At 41.8% G+C, this 20,499-nt stretch overlaps 1 protein-coding gene across 1 annotated transcript in view; it reads left to right on the forward strand.

The window, feature by feature from the left end:
* Nucleotides 1-3,429: 3,429 nt before the first annotated feature.
* LOC133574647 (chondroitin sulfate N-acetylgalactosaminyltransferase 1-like) overlaps nucleotides 3,430-20,499 on the forward strand; it is a 90,862-nt gene continuing 73,792 nt past the window's right edge. The window contains exon 1 of the mRNA XM_061926849.1: nucleotides 3,430-3,649. The gene's annotated coding sequence lies outside the window, so the exon portion shown is untranslated. The remainder of the gene's footprint in view (nucleotides 3,650-20,499) is intronic.

The raw sequence follows: 20,499 nt of genomic DNA on the forward strand, positions 1-20,499 counted from the left end.
TTTGCATTGGACTTGGTGATATATGGCTTAGATGCAGCTGCTCGGCCATGGAAAACCATTCCATGAAGCTCTCTGCGTACTGTATGTGGGCTGATTGGAAGGTCACATGAAGTTTGGAGCTCTGTAGCAACTGACTGTGCAGAAAGTCGGTGACCTCTTTACACTATGCGCTTTAGCATCCGCTGACCCCTCTGTCAGTTTACGTGGCCTACCACTTCGTGGCTGAGTTGCTGTTGTTCCCAAACTCTTCTATTTTCTTATAATAAAGCCGACAGTTGACTTTGGAATATTTAGGAGCAAGGAAATTTCACGACTGGATTTGTTGCACAGGTGGCATCCTATGACAGTTCCACGCTGGAAATCACTGAGCTCCTGAGAGCGGCCCATTCTTTCACAAATATTTGTAGAAACAGTCTCCATGCCTAAGTGCTTGATTTTATACACCTGTGGCCGGGCCAAGAGATTAGGACACCTGATTCTGATCCTTTTGATGGGTGGCCAAATACTTTTGGCAATATAGTGTGTGTATATATAGAAATATATACACACAGACACACTGAGCTAAAGGTGGGCAGATCAATCCGATTAGCAATATTAACGTTGCCAAGGTAGTGTCCGTATCAGATAGATTTGTTTTTAGTTCCCATCCATCCATCCATCTTCAACCGCTTATCCGGAATCGGGTCGCGGGGACAACAGCTCCAGCAGAGACCCCCAGACTTCCCTCTCCAGAGCAACTTCCTCCTGGGGAATCCCGAAGTATTCCCAGGCCAGAGCGGGGATGTAATCCCCCCATCTGGTCCTTGGCCTGCCCCGGGGTCTCTTCCCAGTGGGACGTGTAACAAGGACCTCCCTGGGGAGACACTCAAGAGGCATCCGCACGAGATGCCCGAACCACCTAAGCTGGTTTCTTTCCAAGCGAAGGAGCAGCGGCTCTACTCCGAGTCTCTATCGGGTGACTGAACTTCTCACCCTATCTCTAAGGGAGATGCCAGCCACCCTTCTGAGGAAACTCATTTCGGTCGCTTGTATCCGCAATCTTATTCTTTTGGTCATGACCCACACTTCATGACCGTAGGTGAGAGTAGGAATGTAGATAGCTCGGTAGACCGAGAGCTTTGCCTTCTGGCTCAGGTCTCGTTTTGTCACAACAATGCGGCAGAGAGACTGCAATTCTGCCCCAGCTGCTCCGATTCTCCGGCTGATTTCCTTCTCCATCTTTCCCTCACTTGTGAACAAGACTCCGAGATACTTAAACTTCTCCATCTGGGACAGAGTCTCGTTCTCTAGCTGGACTGTACAAACCATTGGTTTCCAGCTGAGAACCATGGCCTCAGATTTGGAGATGCTGATCCTCATTCCAGCCGCTGAACACGCGACTGCGAACCGATCCAGTGAGAGCTGAAGGTCACAAACCGATGTAACCATCAGGACCACATCATCTGCAAACAGCCCCCGAGACGTATACCCTCTCCGCCATGGCTACTACTCTGCCTAGAAATCCTGTCCATGAAAATCACAAACAGGATAGGTGACAGAGCGCAGCCCTGGCGGAGACCAACCCCCACTGGAAACGGATCCGACCTACATCCAAGCACCCGGACACAACTCTCAGTTTGGTTGTACAGAGATTGGATGGCTCTCAGCAGGGTCCCCCTCACACCGTACTCCCTCAGCACCTCCCACAGGATCTCCCGGGGGACCCGGTCATACGCCTTCTCCAAATCCACAAAGCACGTGTAGACTGGATAGGCCTACTCCCAAGCCCTCTCCAGGATTCCCACAAGAGTAAAGAGCTGGTCAGTTGTTCCACGACCAGGACGGAATCCACATTGCTCCTCTTGAATCTGAGGTTCGACTATCGGCCGGACCCACCTTTCCAGTACCGTGGCGTAAACTTTCCCAGGGAGGCTGAGTAGTGTGATACCCCTGTAATTAGCACACATCCTCTGGTGCCCCTTTTTGAATAGTAGAACCACCACCCCATGTTTTTAGTTCCCTTTTGTTTATTTTCAAGTATCTGTGTGTTTTTTTGTTTTGTGCAAATATAATGTATATTTGTTTATAGTGTTTACAAATTCTAAGAGGCAATGGTAGTTTGATATTGTTCAGTCAAATTTGACTTACCTAAACAAAACTTATTTGCACTTTTCATTAGAGATGTCCGATTATATCGATCTGCCGATATTATCGGCTGATAAATGCTTTAAAATGTAATATCGGAAATTATCAGTATCGGTTTTTCCATTATCGGTACCGGGTTTTTTTGGTTTTTTTTTTTATTAAATCAACATAAAAAACACAAGATACACTTACAATTAGTGCTCCAACCCAAAAAAACTCCCTCCCCCATTCACACTCATTCACACAAAAGGGTTGTTTCTTTCTGTTATTAATATTTTGGTTCCTACATTATATATCAATATATATCATATATCAATACAGTCTGCAAGGGATACAGTCCGTAAGCACACATGATTGTGCGTGCTGCTGGTCCACTAATATTACTAACCATTAACAGTTAATTTTACTCATTTTCATTCATTACTAGTTTCTATGTAACTGTTTGTATATTGTTTTACTTTCTTTCTTCCATCCATCCATCCATTTTCTACCGCTTATTCCCTTTGGGGTCGCGGGGGGCGCTGGAGCCTATCTCAGCTACAATCGGGCGGAAGGCGGGGTACACCCTGGACAAGTCGCCACCTCATCGCAGGGCCAACACAGATAGACAGACAACATTCACACTCACATCCACACACTAGGGCCAATTTAGTGTTTCTTTCTTATTCAAGAAAATGTTTTAAATTTATTTATCTTATTTATTTTTTTAAAGGACCTTATCTTCACCATACCTGGTTGTCCAAATTAGGCATAATAATGTGTTAATTCCACGACTGTATCTATCGGTATCGGCTGATATCGGTATCGGTAATTAAAGAGTTGGACAATATCGGAATATCGGATATCCCTACTTTTCATGAATCAATGTAATTAAAGGACAAAGGAATAGCTTCAAGAAAAAACAACTTAGGTTAACTATCCATAAAGCAATAGTTTCAGTCAAAGGTTTTTGTTTACTATGCTGGTCAGTCTCCGTTTCCAAACAAATCTTGTTACAATAATTAGCTTAAACTAACTGCTAGTGCTAGTGTTAGCCCGGGTCGAAAGGCGTAAACTATTTTGCCCAACTATAATTTATTTTGTGAAGTTATATACTTATTAACTCCCAGCTCTCATTTTAAAACAATTAAGGTAATCATTACATGTATTTATTTAAAAACAATTACAAGTGCTACAAAGGATAAGAGTTAAGCATTACACATTTTAGTTCAGGCGTTTTGGTTGGCCACCTATACCTTTACCTTCAAATTAAGATAGCGTCACCAAAAGAAGTATTAAAAAACAACTATTTAACAAACCGGTCATGTTCCCGGTGTTTAATTTTGAAGGCAGCAGTCGCGTTGTTCCGGTGTTTCCGGGCTTGACTCGGCGAGGCGGCACCAAGCAACACTTCACACTCGCTCTCCTCCCAGCAGCTAGTCGACTCAGGGGACCGGTGAAGGGGCGGCAGGAGTGAACCGGTGCACCCCGATGAGACGCCACCTCCACCCGGTTTGGAGTGGACCAATCCCCGCAGGGAGAAGAGGTAAGAGAGTTTGATGAATGAACACATTCTCCTTTAATAGGTACAACGTGGTTGTATTGTTCTTAATGTATCAGCTATTAAGTGTTGTATTTTGACATGGTTTTACTAACTTTGGTACCTTCAAAACAATAATTGTGGTACTTTAGGCTTTTAGTTAATATATATATATAAATATATATATATATATATATATATATATATATATATATATATATATATATATATATATATATATATTTTTTTTTTAATTTTTTTATTTTTTTTTATTTTTTAATTTATTATTTTTTTTTTTTTTAATTTTTTTTTTTAATTATGCTAAGTTTGATTTTGTCATTATTGTATGACATTTGTATAAAAATGAGGTGTATCAAAATCTGCATTACATCCTGACATTTAATAATAATAATAATAATAATAATAATAATAACAGGCAAAGTGCATGTTTTCTCTGCAGATATTTTTCGACATCCCTCCCAAGCCGCATTGTAATCCTTCTTAGTGCACTCGCTCACTAACAAGCAACCAAGAAATATTTGGAGCTGGCCGTTCTCATATTGTGCAGAATGAAAATGGAGATTATGGGATTGGGAGGTTGTTTGGCAAGCAGAGAAGAGTGGGCTCGCTTGACTTTAAACACGAAAGAAACAAAGGCTAAACGCATTTTGCCCTACATGACTGATTAAGTGCGACAAATGACGTGATGTGTTATGACATGTATTTTTGCCTTTTTGCCTGTGAGAGGAAATCGGCTCATTTAGGATGCACGTTTCACAGATCGCGTAACAGAGTGACCTTTGGGCGGCGAGCATCTTAACACATTTTGCACTTGTCTTCATCATTGTCCATCTTGGTTGATGAGATGGATGTGACCATGCAGGGTGTCACTTTCACTTTTGTCATTGCAATCATCATCCATCCCTGTAAAAAGCGGTCAGCGCAAGGTTGCGGCGTTACAGGGGCGACAATACAAAGACCCGTCTTTTTAAGAAACATGCCACTTCTAGGCCTGCCAGGAGCGTCTGTGGCAGTTAACTGGTCTGACAGAAAAGGGAAGTATTCAACCTTCTACTCCGGCACCTGATTGGAGGTGGCCTGCATGTTGTGGTAACTTAAGTCTTTCACAAGTCTGTCACGACAGTGGCAGCCAAGCCAATAAAGTAGACTAGGGTTTTTTGACAATGTCGCAGTGAGCCTGTCTTACTTAAAACAGGTGTGTTCAAAGTTTAGCCCAAGGTTGTTTTTTTTTGGTCCCCACTAGGGGCGTTTATGGCAAAAATTAAAATCTCGATTAAGTGAACCTTTTTCTAACTTCTATTTAAGTTAAAGTACCAATGATTGTCACACACACACTAGGTGTGGTGAAATGTGTCCTCTGCATTTGACCCATCCCCTTGTTCCACCCCCTGGGAGGTGAGGGGAGCAGTGAGCAGCAGCGGTGGCCGCGCCCGGGAATCATTTTGGTGATTTAACCCCCAATTCCAACCCTTGATGCTGAGTGCCAAGCAGGGAGGTAATGGGTCCCATTTTTATAGTCTTTGGTATGACTCGGCCGGGGTTGAATCTCACGACCTACCGGTCTCAGGGCGGACACCCTAACCACAAGCCCCATGAGCAGGCCATGGTTCAAGGGTTTTATTCGTCACATGCAGAGTACACCACAGTGAAATTTTTTTTCCCATGCTCTTCAGATATTGCGTACAGTGGGATCCAAACACCAGTTGCTGAATCTAATACACTAAATACAAAATATACAACAGTTTGAATAGCTCTGATGCACATTAATTACAAGACAATAAGTTGCACAATAAGTCCCAGTAGTTATGGTAGAAGTATCAGTACAAGTAAAAGTACAGTAGTCACATACAGTACCAGTGCAATGTCAAATAGTATAACAGTATATACAGTATAGGAAGTAATAAATATTAAGGTGTCTACAGTTATTTTGGCAGTAGTATGAACAGAGGTAATGGAACAGTATGACTTCTTTATTCTCTTGTGTTTACATTATTTACAGTCATTGAATGAAGAGTATTGTAGTCCGGTAATTACAGTGGTAAGTAAAGGGATTTTTGTGCGTGCGGTTTTGTGCAATTGTGATAAGTGTTAATCAGCGGTGCAGTTGAGCAGGTCAATGTGATTTGTAATGTGAATGTAATTTCGGTTAATGTGCAATTGTTCTACTCTTAACTACTACTCTATTTGGTCGATGTCATCCTTATTGTGCAAAAATCAGTCCCTCCAGGATTCCGCAAAAGCTTTTTTTTTCAACAACATTGTGATTTTATGAATTTTTAAATAGTGTTTTAGTGTTTATTGTAAATCTGATGGGCGGCACGGTGTGCAAGGGGTTAGTGCATGTGCCTCACAATGCAAAGGTCCTGGATTCGATCCCCGGGCTCAGAGTCTTTCTGTGTGGAATTTGCATGTTCTCCCCGTGACTGCGTGGGTTCCCTCCGGGTACTCCGGGCTTCCTCCCACCTCCAAAGACATGCACCTGGGGATAGGTTGATTGGCAACACTAAATTGACCCTAGTGTGTGAATGTGAGTGTGAATGTTGTCTGTCTATCTGTGTTGGCCCTGTGATGAGGTGGCGACTTGTCCAGGGTGTACCCCGCCTTCCGCCCGATTGTAGCTGAGATAGACTCCAGCGCCCCCTGCAACCCCGAAGGGAAAAAGCGGTAGAAAATGGATGGATGGATGGATGGATGGATGTTTGCATATTTGATAATATATTTTTGCATAATTAGACAATATTTAAGTTACATACTTTGTAAGTATGTAACTTACAAATTATGTTGCTACATGGAGTACATGTATTTTTTAAGAAATAATACATTTAGTAAGAAAAGTTACAGTACTTTATTGATACATATTATTTGCAGGCTTTCGAGGGCCAATTAAAATGAAGTGGCGGGCCACATCTGACCCCAGGCCCTTGAGTTTGACACCTATGGCCTATAGCCTAACATGTTTGTATTTTGTAAATTACTTCACTAAAATACAAGGAAAGATCAAACTTATGTGATCGCTCTGCACTCGTTGTGGTTTGTGCAGCCCTTTGAGGCATTTGTGATTAAGGGCTATATAGATAAACTTTGATTGATTGATTAATTGATTGATTGATTGACACAAAATATAATAATTTTTTTTAAGGGAAATATTCTTTTTTATATTCAATATGATATGTAACATTTAAACTTGTATTACTTTTTTATTTTTGAGTACAGTGGTACCCCTACTTACGAGCTCAACTGGTTTGACAGCCAAGCTTGTAACTCAAAACAACCCTAAAGCAGTAGCTTTTTATCATTCTTGATTGATTGTGATATTAGAGTAGAAGTATTAAAGCAAGATGCCTTGCCACCAAATCAAGGTTATTGCAAATTGCATATTGCCTGTAATTGTAAAATTCCAGGGTGAGGCCATACTTGTTCTGTGTAGTGCAGTTTGATGAAGTCATTGGTACGGATGTTTCGATCGATCTGCCGCCGATCAATATCAGACGATTTTCTTGAAAAATTACGTGATCGCCATTGCTGATTACCGTATTTTTCGGAGTATAAGTCGCACCGGAGTATAAGTCGCACCTGCCGAAAATGCATAATAAAGAAGGAAAAAAACAAATATAAATCGCACTGGAGCCCGGCCAAACTATGAAAAAAACTGCGACTTATAGTCCGAAAAATACGGTAATGCCTTTTAATGCCGATAACAAACGCCACTCCGTTCTGGCTAGTATAATTATTATTTTTTTAACCCCAGCTGACAAGCTAGCAGCTAATTGTGTATCGCTATAGACTATGTGGAGTTGCTCCCCTAAGTTAATAGTAATCACGTCCCCTTACGGAAAATAAACTGCATTTGTTTGTATTTTAAGTAGGGATGTCCCGATCCGATATTTGGATCGGATCGGCTGCCGATATTTGCCAAAAATTGCGTATCGGCAAGGCATGGGAAAATGCCGATCCAGATCCAGTTTAAAAAAAAAACTCCGGTCCGTGTTTTCCAACGCACCGATTTAAATAATACATTCCACTTTTCTGCTACGCCCTAATTTCCGTTCCGCATTTTCCAGCACACCTTCAACACATCCACAGGTCTGTGAATTTTCACGCAGTTGCTTTTAGCTGCAGGCAGTACACGACAGGCTCTTCTCACTCTTTCCTGTGTCTCCCTCTCACAGACAGCAAGCGCACCTTCTTACACACGTCACATACTGTCATGTCATACGTCACATACTGTCACGTCATACGTCACATACTCTCACGACATACGTCACATATGTATACGTCCTCCCCGAGCAGAGAGGTAGCAGCATGGCTAACGTTAGCTGTGATGCTAGCGCAGCCGTGCGAGCAACGCTCCCTCTAAGGTGCTCGCCTGTGCAATTGCGCACTGTTTAAGCGTCCTCTGCGCATAGCAAATCTATGCCACGCACAAAATCAAATAAAAAAATAAGCGCATAACAATTTTCGACACACGGACACGACAGAGAAAACAGTTTTCGTCATCATTGTTCAAATATTGTGACGTGTCGAGACGCTTATCTCCATTCGGTGCCACACGCCCACATCAACACCATATGACAAAATTAGTGATTTTTTTAGTTGTGATTTCCTTCTCTGCATGAAAGTTTATAAGTAGCATATATTAATGCAGTATGAAGAAGAATGTTTTAATGTAGACATGCAAGCCTTGAAAGAAAATTGTGAAAATCAAGACTACATTTCCTGCAAATGGGTGCATTTCTACCCTATATTTTAACTTTAGATTTATTCTCATATCAAACTCTTTTGGCTGTCTTTTTGACACTTACATCCGGCGCCCCCCTCCACACCCTGGATTATAAATAATGTAAATAATTCAATGTGATTATCTTGTGTGATGACTGTATTATGATGTATTATGATGATAGTATATATCTGATAGTATATATCTGTATCATGAATCAATTTGCCAATAAGTGGACCCCGACTTAAACAAGTTGAAAAACTTATTCGGGTGTTACCATTTAGTGGTCAATTGTACAGAATATGTACTTCACTGTGCAACCTACTAATAAAAGTCTCAATCAATCAATCAAAACACATAGAATCATCATACTGCTGTGATTATATGCATCAAGTGTTCATTCAAGGCTAAGGCAAAATATCGAGATATATATTGCAGTGTTTCCCACACATTCATTTATTTGTGGCGGCCCACCACGAAAGAATTACGTCCGCCACAAATGGATTTTTTGGCTTTTGACTCGCTCGACCGCTCATAAAAGCAATGGGACTGTCTGTGAATGTTGCTTGTAGTTACACCTCCGGTGCAGTAGGTGGCGGTAGCCTACTATGCATTGTAACTCCGCCAATAGCACTTAATTCACCTGGTGGGCCAGAAGAAGAAGAAGAAGAAGAAGAAGAAGAATAGGGACGGACGGACGGGATCAAAATACTCGCCGGCTACTTTTCATAATGATGGCGCTTCCTACGTTTCTACCTCAAACGTCCAAAAGCTGCTGAAAGCCTTGATCCAGGATGCCATGGGGAAAAAAACTTAAATGGTGCCTTTTGGCGATAGTTAGCAGCTTGGTGGCTCATAGCCGGCTAGCTAACACTTGCTAGCGTGGTAGCATTGCTTCATTTTTACAGGTGTTATAGGTAGATAGGTTATAGCTGCATCGCTCGCGGCTCGTCATATATTTAACGTTAATCCGCGATTTCACCGAGCGTTTCACTGACGGTGAGGAGCCTGACGCTGCTTCATTAACACCGCCGCTGTTTGACTGCAGACGCACGTAGTAACAATCACGTGTTTTCATACCGACGAGCTAACGTGTCCAGGTTATAACCCTGTTGTCAATAAACACACATGGACTGAAGCTAAATTGTCCACTGTCCACTGCAGCATGTGAATGCAATGAAAAGAATAAAATCTGAGCCAACCAGCTTTAAAATGTTGTCCAGGTTAATGTTTTGGCCATTAAAGGCCCTTCATTTCAAGATTTCAACTGTGATCGGGCTTTAAACAGGTGGCTGACCTGTTCAGATGGGTGTAACTGCTACTGGTCAAATAATGTGAAATAGCATTTAATTTTACATGTATGCAATGCCATTTAAATGTAATTATAGATAATAATAATAATAAATACTGTGTAGTGTTGTAAATAGTCAATGGGAAGAATTTTAGTAAGATATAAGCCATGAGCACTACACAGCCAGAAAAAAACCTAGGCAGGACAAGTAAAAATATTGGGGTAAGTAGATTTGAGAAGTCGGGCAAGTAGAAAAAAACCTTAACGTTGAACCCTGCATGTGTTGAGCTGCTGCCGCTTAAGGTTAGACGGCACTGTACATAGAGTGCTTCTGCTCGTTAGTAATCAATTCTAATGTTGGATGTTCACTCCTTCACACAGATGAGTATAGAAAAATATTTTCAACGGCCGAAAAGGGCTCGACTTGGAGAGGAGGTAGGCCTACAGCAGGAGGAGGAGGAGGAGGTTGACTGACTGTGGCAGGACACCTCTGCCTCTGTTTCACTTCATGTTGCTGGTAAATAATATGGTTGTAGTAGTAGGCTAAAGTTAAATTATTTAGTATTCACTAATTAAAGGGGCAGAGCTTTAAGAGACATTTTAGCTTTTATACTTTATAAGATATATTTTTTGTAAGAACCACTATTAATAAATATATTTCAGTGAATCACTAATTGTTCAAATCTGTGTATAAATATGTACATAAAATGTTGTAATTATATTCCAACTCCGCGTTCTTCTTGGTCATCGCCGCTGCCGCCGCCGCCGCCCCCCGACCACACCACCACAAATAGATGCCTGTCCTGTGGGAAACACTGTATTGTGTATCGCAATATGGCCTTAAAATATCGCAATATTAAAAAAAGGCCATATCGCCCAGCCCTAGTTCAATGATGCCATTTCTGTTTGTCATGTATAATTTTGTCTATTTTGTGTTTATCCTTGAATAAACAGGTCAGTTTCTTGTTACCAACCATTGTGTATTATTCAAACTCACCTAATTCAGCTGGCTAGTTGTTATCAAGAGTACTAAAACCCTTTTCAACATGATTCTGACAACTAAGTAGGCTAAATAACTTTAAACTTTAATACATGCTCGGATAGGCCAGTATCGGTCAGTATCGGTATCGGTCAGTATCGGTATCGGATCGGAAATGCAAAAACAATATCGGTATCGGTACGGAAGTGCAAAAACCTGGATCGGGACATCCCTAATCTTAAGTATCATTGTCAACTAACATTAACACTGGAAGACGAGGATGAACACGTTACTCACCAAGAGCAAGCAGCAGCGGGCATGATAATTGCAAAGCTGACCGCTAAGTTAGCTAGAAACAACATAGGAAATACATGTTTAGTAAACTTAAGTACATTTTAATCTGAATCTAGAGAGGAAATAATGATATAACAACAACTGTTGGTGTGTCAGCATTGTCACAGCGAGAAGTACTCAACACGTAAGAGTGTGGATCGATCCATAAATTGGTGGTGTTGACACCAAGGGTAGTATCAGTATATGATTGATACTAGATCAAGTTAGATCAACATTTTCATTTCCTCATAATTATCTTCTTTTTTTTTTGTTAATGTTTACTTACACATTCAGGGAATATGTCCCAGGACACAGGAGGCCTTCTAGGAAAAAAGGATTTCAATGAGTAACAGATGGTAGTTTTGGATTTTGTTTAGTTACTGTGTACTATTCTTTTTTTTTTTTTTTTTCAAATAGTTGTATGTAATAAAATAAAAAGAGGAACTTGTTTAAAAATTGTGCTGACATTATTAAAATGTATTGGTATCGGTTGATTCACTCATGGATGATCAAAATCAGTAATATAAATCCCTAATCGGAACATTGTTAGTCATTAAGTCGGGTGCGTAACTGTAAAGGTCACATGACTACACTTACTGTACCAAGCTTTATCCATGCATCTGAATATTCCATCTGATTGGCATAATCATCCTTCCACCACCAAACGAGTTCTTGTTTCCATGCTGAAGTTGTATTCTGTTAGTCCTGATGTTTTACTGTATTGTGTTGTAATCCACTGCAATGGTTTATATACAGTAGATGTGTGTGAGCAGGTGTGATGTAGGGTGCTGTGGAAGTGGTAGAGCAGTGTGTTTTTGTGTTTGTTGTGTTTTATTGTATTGTATATTTTATGTTTTCTGTATGTGTGTAGGGACTGCTTGAAAAAGTGATTCTGCATCACAAGGGGCTATCCCAAATACATTGAAATTGAAATTTGGACGAAATCCAGGCATATACAGTATGCAATCTCATCAGTTGGCTGATATCATCAGACATTCTTACCCAGGAATCTTTTTGACCTTGCATTCTGCTAAGTGGCATTCTAGTCATTTTCCTTCAGGTTTTGTATTGGATCTGATTAGAAATTATACCTACTGTTGGTAAGACTGTATGTCCCTGTATGATCAGTGTCAGAACTTGGTCCGCATTGCCGGCAGTAAGTCGGACACGTTTCCAGTGAGGGTTGGACTCCGCCAAAGCTGCCCTTTGTCACCGATTCTGTTCATAACTTTTATGGACAGAATTTCTAGGCGCAGTCATGGCGTTGAGGGGATCCGGTTTGGTGGCTGCAGGATTAGGTCTCTGCTTTTTGCAGATGATGTGGTCCTAATGGCTTCATCTGGCCAGGATCTTCAGCTCTCACTGGATCGGTTCGCAGCTGAGTGTGAAGCGACTGGGATGAGAATCAGCACCTCCAAGTCCGAGTCCATGGTTCTCGCCAGGAAAAGGGTGGAGTGCCATCTCCGGGTTGGGGAGGAGATCTTGCCCCAAGTGGAGGAGTTCAAGTACCTCGGAGTCTTGTTCACGAGTGAGGGAAGAGTGGATCGTGAGATCGACAGGCGGATCGGTGCGGCGTCTTCAGTAATGCGGACGCTGTATCGATCCGTTGTGGTGAAGAAGGAGCTGAGCCTTCCGGCTCAGCTCTCAATTTACCGGTCGATCTACGTTCCCATCCTCACCTATGGTCATGAGCTTTGGGTTATGACCGAAAGGACAAGATCACGGGTACAAGCGGCCGAAATGAGTTTCCTCCGCCAGGTGGCGGGTCTCTCCCTTAGAGATAGGGTGAGAAGCTCTGCCATCCGGGAGGAACTCAAAGTAAAGCCGCTGCTCCTCCACATCGAGAGGAGCCAGATGAGGTGGTTCGGGCATCTAGTCAGGATGCCACCCGAACGCCTCCCTAGGGAGGTGTTTAGGGCACGTCCGACCGGTAGGAGGCCACGGGGAAGACCCAGGACATGTTGGTAAGACTATGTCTCCCGGCTGGCCTGGGAACGCCTCGGGATCCCCCGGGAAGAGCTGGACGAAGTGGCTGGTGAGAGGGAAGTCTGGGCTTCCCTGCTTAGGCTGCTGCCCCCGCAACCCGACCTCGGATAAGCGGAAGAAGATGGATGGATGGATGGATGTTGGTAAGACACACTTGCTAGATGGATCACACAATCAGCTCTTTCCCCTGATGTGCTGCGCCATTTGAGTTTGTTTTGTGTCTTGTCTGCGAATTTTCACAAAATCGCCTTATTGCCTTATCTGCAATATCTGCTGCTGCTGCAACGGTCCATTTCCCGCCCGCGGGGGCCGTACAACTTTCATCTGGTGCAATATAGCTGTGGAATAATGCAACTCTTTGAGGAAGTATAGGACCCACACACAGAGAAAAGGAGAGGAGGGAGCGGGGGCACGAGTGTGAGACACAGGACACTTGTGATGAAGTAATGGGTTGTCGCAGGTGTGTGTGTGTGTGTGTGTGTGCGTGCGTGTGTGTGTGTGTGTGTGTGTGTGTGTGTGCATACTTTAAGGGGCTTCCATCCAGATGGCATGTGGACAGGAAGGTTCCAGGCAAACGGGCCCCTAATGAATGGGGAGGATGGATCACCTGAGGGGACAGCACACATCAAAGAGCGCCTTTCTCTGCTTCCTCTCTTCCCTCCATCATCATGATCACTTTATGCCATTGCCAGCCTCTCTGTTCTTCATCCTGACACCATGTCTGATCTGTTCACTAAATAGTTCCCCCAAGGAAGGAAGGAAAGAAGGTCTGATATCTCTCTTGGCAAAAGCTGTACATTTTTTAAATGCGTCTTCATAACGTCTCCTCTTCCTCATCTCCCCTTATTTCAATCCTCATTTTCTATCCTTTTGCCCTCAGCATATTCCCGCATCCTTTCCTGCTACTAATACTGTAGCAATAGTCAGTTTCCAGGTCAAACTGTCTCCATTGTAAAACCCTTCGACTCCTCTCCTATCTGTTTTATTCTGTCTGCATGTTTTTAATGCCTGTGGAGGCAAATGGCCGACCCATTGTGACTGTCGGATGTGTTTGAGGAGATTTTCTTAGCCTCTGTCGCCAAAGTGCTTGCTCATGTTGGTTTTGTGTATGGGTTATGGTCTAATATCGGCTCTATGTGCAACTTGACTTTGTTAAATTAATGCTTTCATTGAAATGTTTACATTCGTAATGCTAGTACAAGTGTAAAAAAAAAAAATTATATTACTATTATTAATGTGGTATCTCACTTAATAAAGCTTTTACTTGTGCTGCAAGTGTAAAAAGAAGTCAACCACTGTAAAAGGCAAGTGCGGCCTAGGGACCATTTGCTTTTTTTTAAAGTTAAACCCAAAAAATTGGGGGTAAAAGTTGAGCAAAACGACTATTGTGAAGAGATAAGGTAAAATGATAATAAAAATGAATAACACAATGCCCTGTCCTAAAATATATTTAGTTTTTTAGTTGTATATAGTTTTCATTTTACACAATTAAAAAACATGTGAAAATATCAAAATCTTTTAACAGCTTTTAGTGAGGACCCTTTTAGAACTAGCAAATGCCATTTCGATAGGAATTGCGTGTGAATGCTGAAAAGTAGAGATGTCCGATAATGGCTTTTTTGCCGATATCTGATATTCCGATATTGTCCAACTCTTAATTACCGATTCCGATATCAACCGATACCGATATATACAGTCGTGGAATTAACACATTATTATGCCTAATTTTGTTGTGATGCCCCGCTGGATGCATTAAACAATGTAACAAGGTTTTCCAAAATAAATCAACTCAAGTTATGGAAAAAAATGCCAACATGGCACTGCCATATTTATTATTGAATTAACAAAGTGCATTATTTTTTTTAACATGCCTCAAAACAGCAGCTTGGAATTTGGGACATGCTCTCCCTGAGAGAGCATGAGTAGGTTTAGGTGAGCGGGATTTGGGGGTCGGGGTTGAGTTGGGGGCGGGGGGGGGGGGGGTAGGGGGGTGTATATTGTAGCGTCCCGGAAGAGTTAGTGCTGCAAGGGGTTCTGGGTATTTGTTTTGTTTTGTTTATGTTGTGTTACGGTGCGGATGTTCTCCCGAAATGTGTTTGTCATTCTTGTTTGGTGTGGGTTCACAGTGTGGCGCATATTTGTAACAGTGTTAAAGTTGTTTATACGGCTACCCTCAGTGTGATCTGTATGGCTGTTGACCAAGAATGCGATGCATTCACTTGTGTGTGTGAAAAGCCGTAGATATTATGTGACTGGTCCGGCACGCAAAGGCAGTGCCTTTAAGGCGCGCCCCCAATATTGTTGTATGGGAGAAATTCGGGAGAATGGTTGCCCTGGGAGATTTTCGGGAGGGGCACTGAAATTCGGGAGTCTCCCAGGAAAATCGGGAGGGTTGGCAAGTATGATTGGGAGACGCAACTGCTCTGTACTTCTCCCTACGTCCGTGTACCACGCCGTACAGCGGCGTTTTAAAAAGTCATACATTTTACTTTTTGAAACCGATACAGATAATTTCCGATATTACATTTTAGAGCATATATCGGCAGTCGGATATTATCGGACATCGCTACTGAAAAGATGAAGTGAAATGCTCAGTGCTTACAGTTAGCCCAGTAGTCAGATAGCGTCAAGTACAAAAATGTATGATGGGCAAAAAAAGCTGTTATACTAAAATAAGTGCTAACGTTTGCAAGCTAAAAGTTAAATGGGAACTGCATTGTTTTGTGGAATTTTGCCTATCATTCACAATCCTTATGTAAGACAATATTTTCTTAATGCATTCTAAATATTAAATAAATGCGATCAAAAGTCTGCTTACAATAGAGCCTATGGAAGTCGCTCTATTCCGCCTATAAAAGCACTTTAAAAACATCCAAACACTTCCATGAAGGTTGTATATATATTCTGTAAGTATATACAGTATGTCATGTGGTAACGGGGCCGTCGTTGCTCATGTGGTAGTGTGGCCGTGCCAGCAATTACAGGGTTCCAGGTTCAATCCCAATTTCCGCCATCCTAGTCTTGTCTGTTGTGTCCATGAGCACTTCACCCTTGCTCCTGATGGTTCGTGGTTAGTGCCTTGCATGGCAGCTTCCGCCATCGGTTTGTGAATGTGTGTGTGAATGGGTGAATGTGGAAATAGTGTCAAAGCGCTTTGATTACCTTGAAGGTAGAAAAGAGCTATAAAAGTGCAATCCATTTACGATTTTGCCATTTATATTTACGTATTTTGATCATTTTAAGCTCCGCGGAGCATTATTTTCAACAACGCATCACAACTTTTGATTTTTTTTTCCCACTACACAACTGATTTCCACTCACTGCAGACTTTATAAGAGCCAACAAACATAATGAAACATCACTTACTGTATAAAGTCTGCTGTCATTAAGATGCTGACTGCTAGGATGTTCATATATTCCCATTTAGATGAAAAATGACTCATTATCCTCTCAAAGAAAAAAGGGGTGGAGCCAAGTGTCTTTTCGTGTCATTCTCGCCATTTCTGTTATTCAATTGGCTGTCAAAGTGAACCAACTTGTTGGAATACTTCCTCATTCTTCTACTATCCAGGTGAGAGACACAATTTATGATCTAGAAAAAACCTTCAGAAGCGAGGAAGCAGCAGACCACTCAATGATGTAAACATTGGCACACACGCTAGGGATCACGGCGCCGCTATAAATAGTTTGTCTGCATTAGCGCTTGCAATAACAATATCACTAATATTTGGTACATTTTCAAGTCACGAAATGCAAATGGAGTATTATTGGCGCTTTTTAAATGTTTTTTTATTGCGTTTTATGGGCAGAATAGAGGACCCCCCATTGGCTCCATTGAAGCAGACTTTTATTTACGTTTATTTGATATTTAGAATGCATTAAAAAAAATATATCCATCGACATGGCTTTCATAATTGTGAACGATAGGCAAAATTCCAAAAAAATGTCAAGACTTGGTCCGGGGTGTTTGCTTTTCCGGGATGCAACGGAAAGTTGGGACGGGCGAGACGGGAATGAAGGTACATGTTTTTATTTAAAGACTATAATACAAAAAAAGGATCAAACAAAAAGCGCGCACAGTGGCGGAGAATAAACTATGAACAATTCGACTATAGCAAAAAATACAAATGAAAAGCACGCACAGTGGCGGAGAACAAACTGTGAAAAACTAAAAGACTATAAACATGGAACCAAAACTTACTTTGACAAGGGACATGAAGCAGGTTCATAAAGGAATGGACAGAGCATAAATGTGGTGTGAGGTCGTCAGAAAGACAAACTGAAAAACACTGAACTTAAATACTACAGACATGATTAACGAAAACAGGTGCGTGACTCAAGACGTGAAACAGGTGCGTGACGTGACAGGTGAAAACTAATGGTTGCTATGGTGACCAGACAAGGGAGTGAAAAGACAGAAACTAAACAAAACATGACTTAAAACAAAACATGATAATACAGACATGACAAAAAAGTTCAGTTTCCCTTTAACATGCGAGAAATAAGATATTTGACTCAGAAGTATATACCTGGAAAATGACCTAAAAAATATAGCATGCTAACGTTATCATGCTAACTCTAAAAATATGTGAAATAACAACATATTTTGACTCTGAGGTGTATACCTCCGAAATTAGTTTAAAAGCTAAAATACTAACATTAGCAAGAAATTGCTAAAAAAGCTCGCTTGCTAATATTTTGTTACTTCGGGCATGTTAACTGCTAGCATTCTAACAAGAATGCTAGTAATTGACTAACATTATCATTAGTATTTTGACTTTGGAACGGTTTGAATCAGTGTCATGCCCTCTTTTGTGTTTTGGTTATTATTTCTAGTTTAGTGCTGATTCCTCTTGTTTACTTTTCTTGTTGTTAGGTGTACTGATTAGACACTCCTGTTTCTGTTTGGTATTTCGTAGAGATGTCCGATAATATTGGCCTGCCGATGTTATCGGCCGATAAATGCTTTAGAAATGTAATATCGGAAATTATCGGTATTGGTTTCAACCTCCCGATATTCCCGGGAGACTCCCGAATTTTCCACCCGGACAACATTATTGGGGGCGTGCCTTAAAGGCACTGCCTTTAGCGTCCTCTACAACCTGTCGTCACGTCCGCTTTTCCTCCATACAAACAGCGTTCCAGCCAAGTCGCGGCTTTAACACACACATAAGTGAATGCAAGGCATACTTGATCAACAGCCATACAGGTCACACTGAGGGTGGCCGTATAAACAACTTTAACACTGTTACAAATATGCGCCACACTGTGAACCCACACCAAACAAGAATGACAAACACATCCGCACCGTAACACAACATAAACACAACAGAACAAATACCCAGAACTCCTTGCAGCACTAACTCTTCCAAGACGCTACAATATACACCCCCCGCTACCACCAAACCCGCCCCCCCAACCCCGCCCACCTCAACCCCGCCGCCCCCCCATCTCCCGAATTCGGAGGTCTCAAGGTTGGCAAGTATGCTCTAGTATACTCTGCACTGAAGCTGTGTGCCTTTATTGTTTTTGTAGCTGTTGTTTTGAGGCATGTTAAAAAAAATAATGCACTTTGTGAAAGTCAAAGTATAGTATTTCCCATAGTTGTAATGGGTATCAGGATTATCTCAGGGAGAGCATGTCCCAAATTCCAAGCTGCTGTTTTGAGGCATGTTAAAAAGAATAATGCACTTTGTGACTTCAATAATAACTATGGCAGTGCCATGTTGGCACTTTTTTCTATAACTGGAGTTGAAGTTGTTCTCTTATTTTGGAAAACCTTGTTTTTGATTGATTGATTGAAACTTGTATTAGTAGATTGCACAGTACAGTACATATTCCGTACAATTGACCACTAAATGGTAACACCCGACTAAGTTTTTCAACTTGTTTAAGTCGGGGTCCACGTTAATCAATTCATTGTAAAGTTACATTGTTTAATGCATCCAGCGGTACATCACAAAAAAATTAGGCATAATAATAATAATGTGTTAGTTCCACGACTGTATATATCGGTATCGGTTGATATCGGAATCGGTAATTAAGAGTTGGACAATATCGGAATATCGGATATCGGCAAAAAAGCCATTATCGGACATCTCTAGTAATTAGTGTCCTCACCTATTGCTGATCACTCCCCTTTATATTATGTTGTTACATAATTACATCATTGTTCGCCACACACGACAGTTGCGTTCGTTTTGCCACCCTTTGGGATCCCTAGGTAAGTAAATTTTTGCTAGTTACTCGCTACTACACTCATACTAGTTCTTTGTTAAGCTTTGCCATAGCTTCCCGTGCCAGCGGCACGTTTATCTTTTGTATTTCTGCCTTTGTTTTTGGAAGAAATATTCATCTTACCTGTACGCTGCGCGTCTGCCGCTTCCTGCTTATCCCTCTGCACCCGTTAGAACACAACCCTCAAAGCCATGCGACCCCACGTTTGCAACATTGTTCAGTTTCAGTTTATTTCGAACATGTATACGATACAATGTAATGCATCACACATTTCCAGTTATTTCATTACAGCACGTCCGAAAAGGAGTAGGAAGAAGCAGAGTTTATTTAATCCTACCCCTTTTCATACCATAGCAATTTTATCTAGGGATGTCCGATAATATCGGACTGCGGATATTATCGGCCGATAAATGCTTTAAAATGTAATATCGGAAATTATCGGTTTCAAATTTATCGGTATCGGTCTCAAAAAGTAAAATTTATGACTTTTTAAAACGCCGCTGTGTACACGGACGTAGGGAGAAGTACAGAGCACCATAAACCTTAAAGGCACTGCCTTTGCGCAGCCATACAGGTCACACTGAGGGTGGCCGTATAAACAACTTTAACACTGTTACAAATATGCGCCACACTGTGAACCCACACCAAACAAGAATGACAAACACATTTCGGGAGAACATCCGCACCGTAACACAACATAAACACAACAGAACAAATACCCAGAACCTCTTGCAGCACTAACTCTTCCGTGACGCTACAATATACACCCCGCGCTACCCTCTACCCCCGCCCCATCACAATAAGTCTAGCAGTCTAGCACTGAACAGGCTCCTCTGGCTACTGATAACAGTATGCAGAGGGTGACTGGCATCATCCATGATGCTCACTAGTTTTTCCACAGTCCTCTTCTCTGCCATCGTCACCAGTGAATCCAGTTTTATTCCAATCATAGAGCCGGCCCGCCTGATCAGTTTCTCCAGTCTGGAGCCGTCCTTCTTAGATGTACTGCCCTCCCCAGCACACTACGATGTAGAACAGAACACTGGCAACCACAGACTGGTAGTACATCCACAAGAGGTTTTTGCAAATGTTGAAGGAGAGCAGCCTCCTCAGGAAGTACAGCCTGCTCAGTCCTTTCCTGTACAAGTGGTCCGTGTTAACAGTCCAGTCCAGCTTGTTGTCCACCCACACCCCGAGGTACTTGAATGACTCCACGGTCTGTACCTCGACTCCCTCAATCACAGTAGGTTGTGACCTTGGACTCGACCTCCCAAGGTCAATGACCAGCTCCT

This window comes from Nerophis lumbriciformis, linkage group LG32 (genome assembly GCF_033978685.3).
Source record: "Nerophis lumbriciformis linkage group LG32, RoL_Nlum_v2.1, whole genome shotgun sequence".
Lineage (NCBI taxonomy): Eukaryota > Metazoa > Chordata > Actinopteri > Syngnathiformes > Syngnathidae > Nerophis > Nerophis lumbriciformis.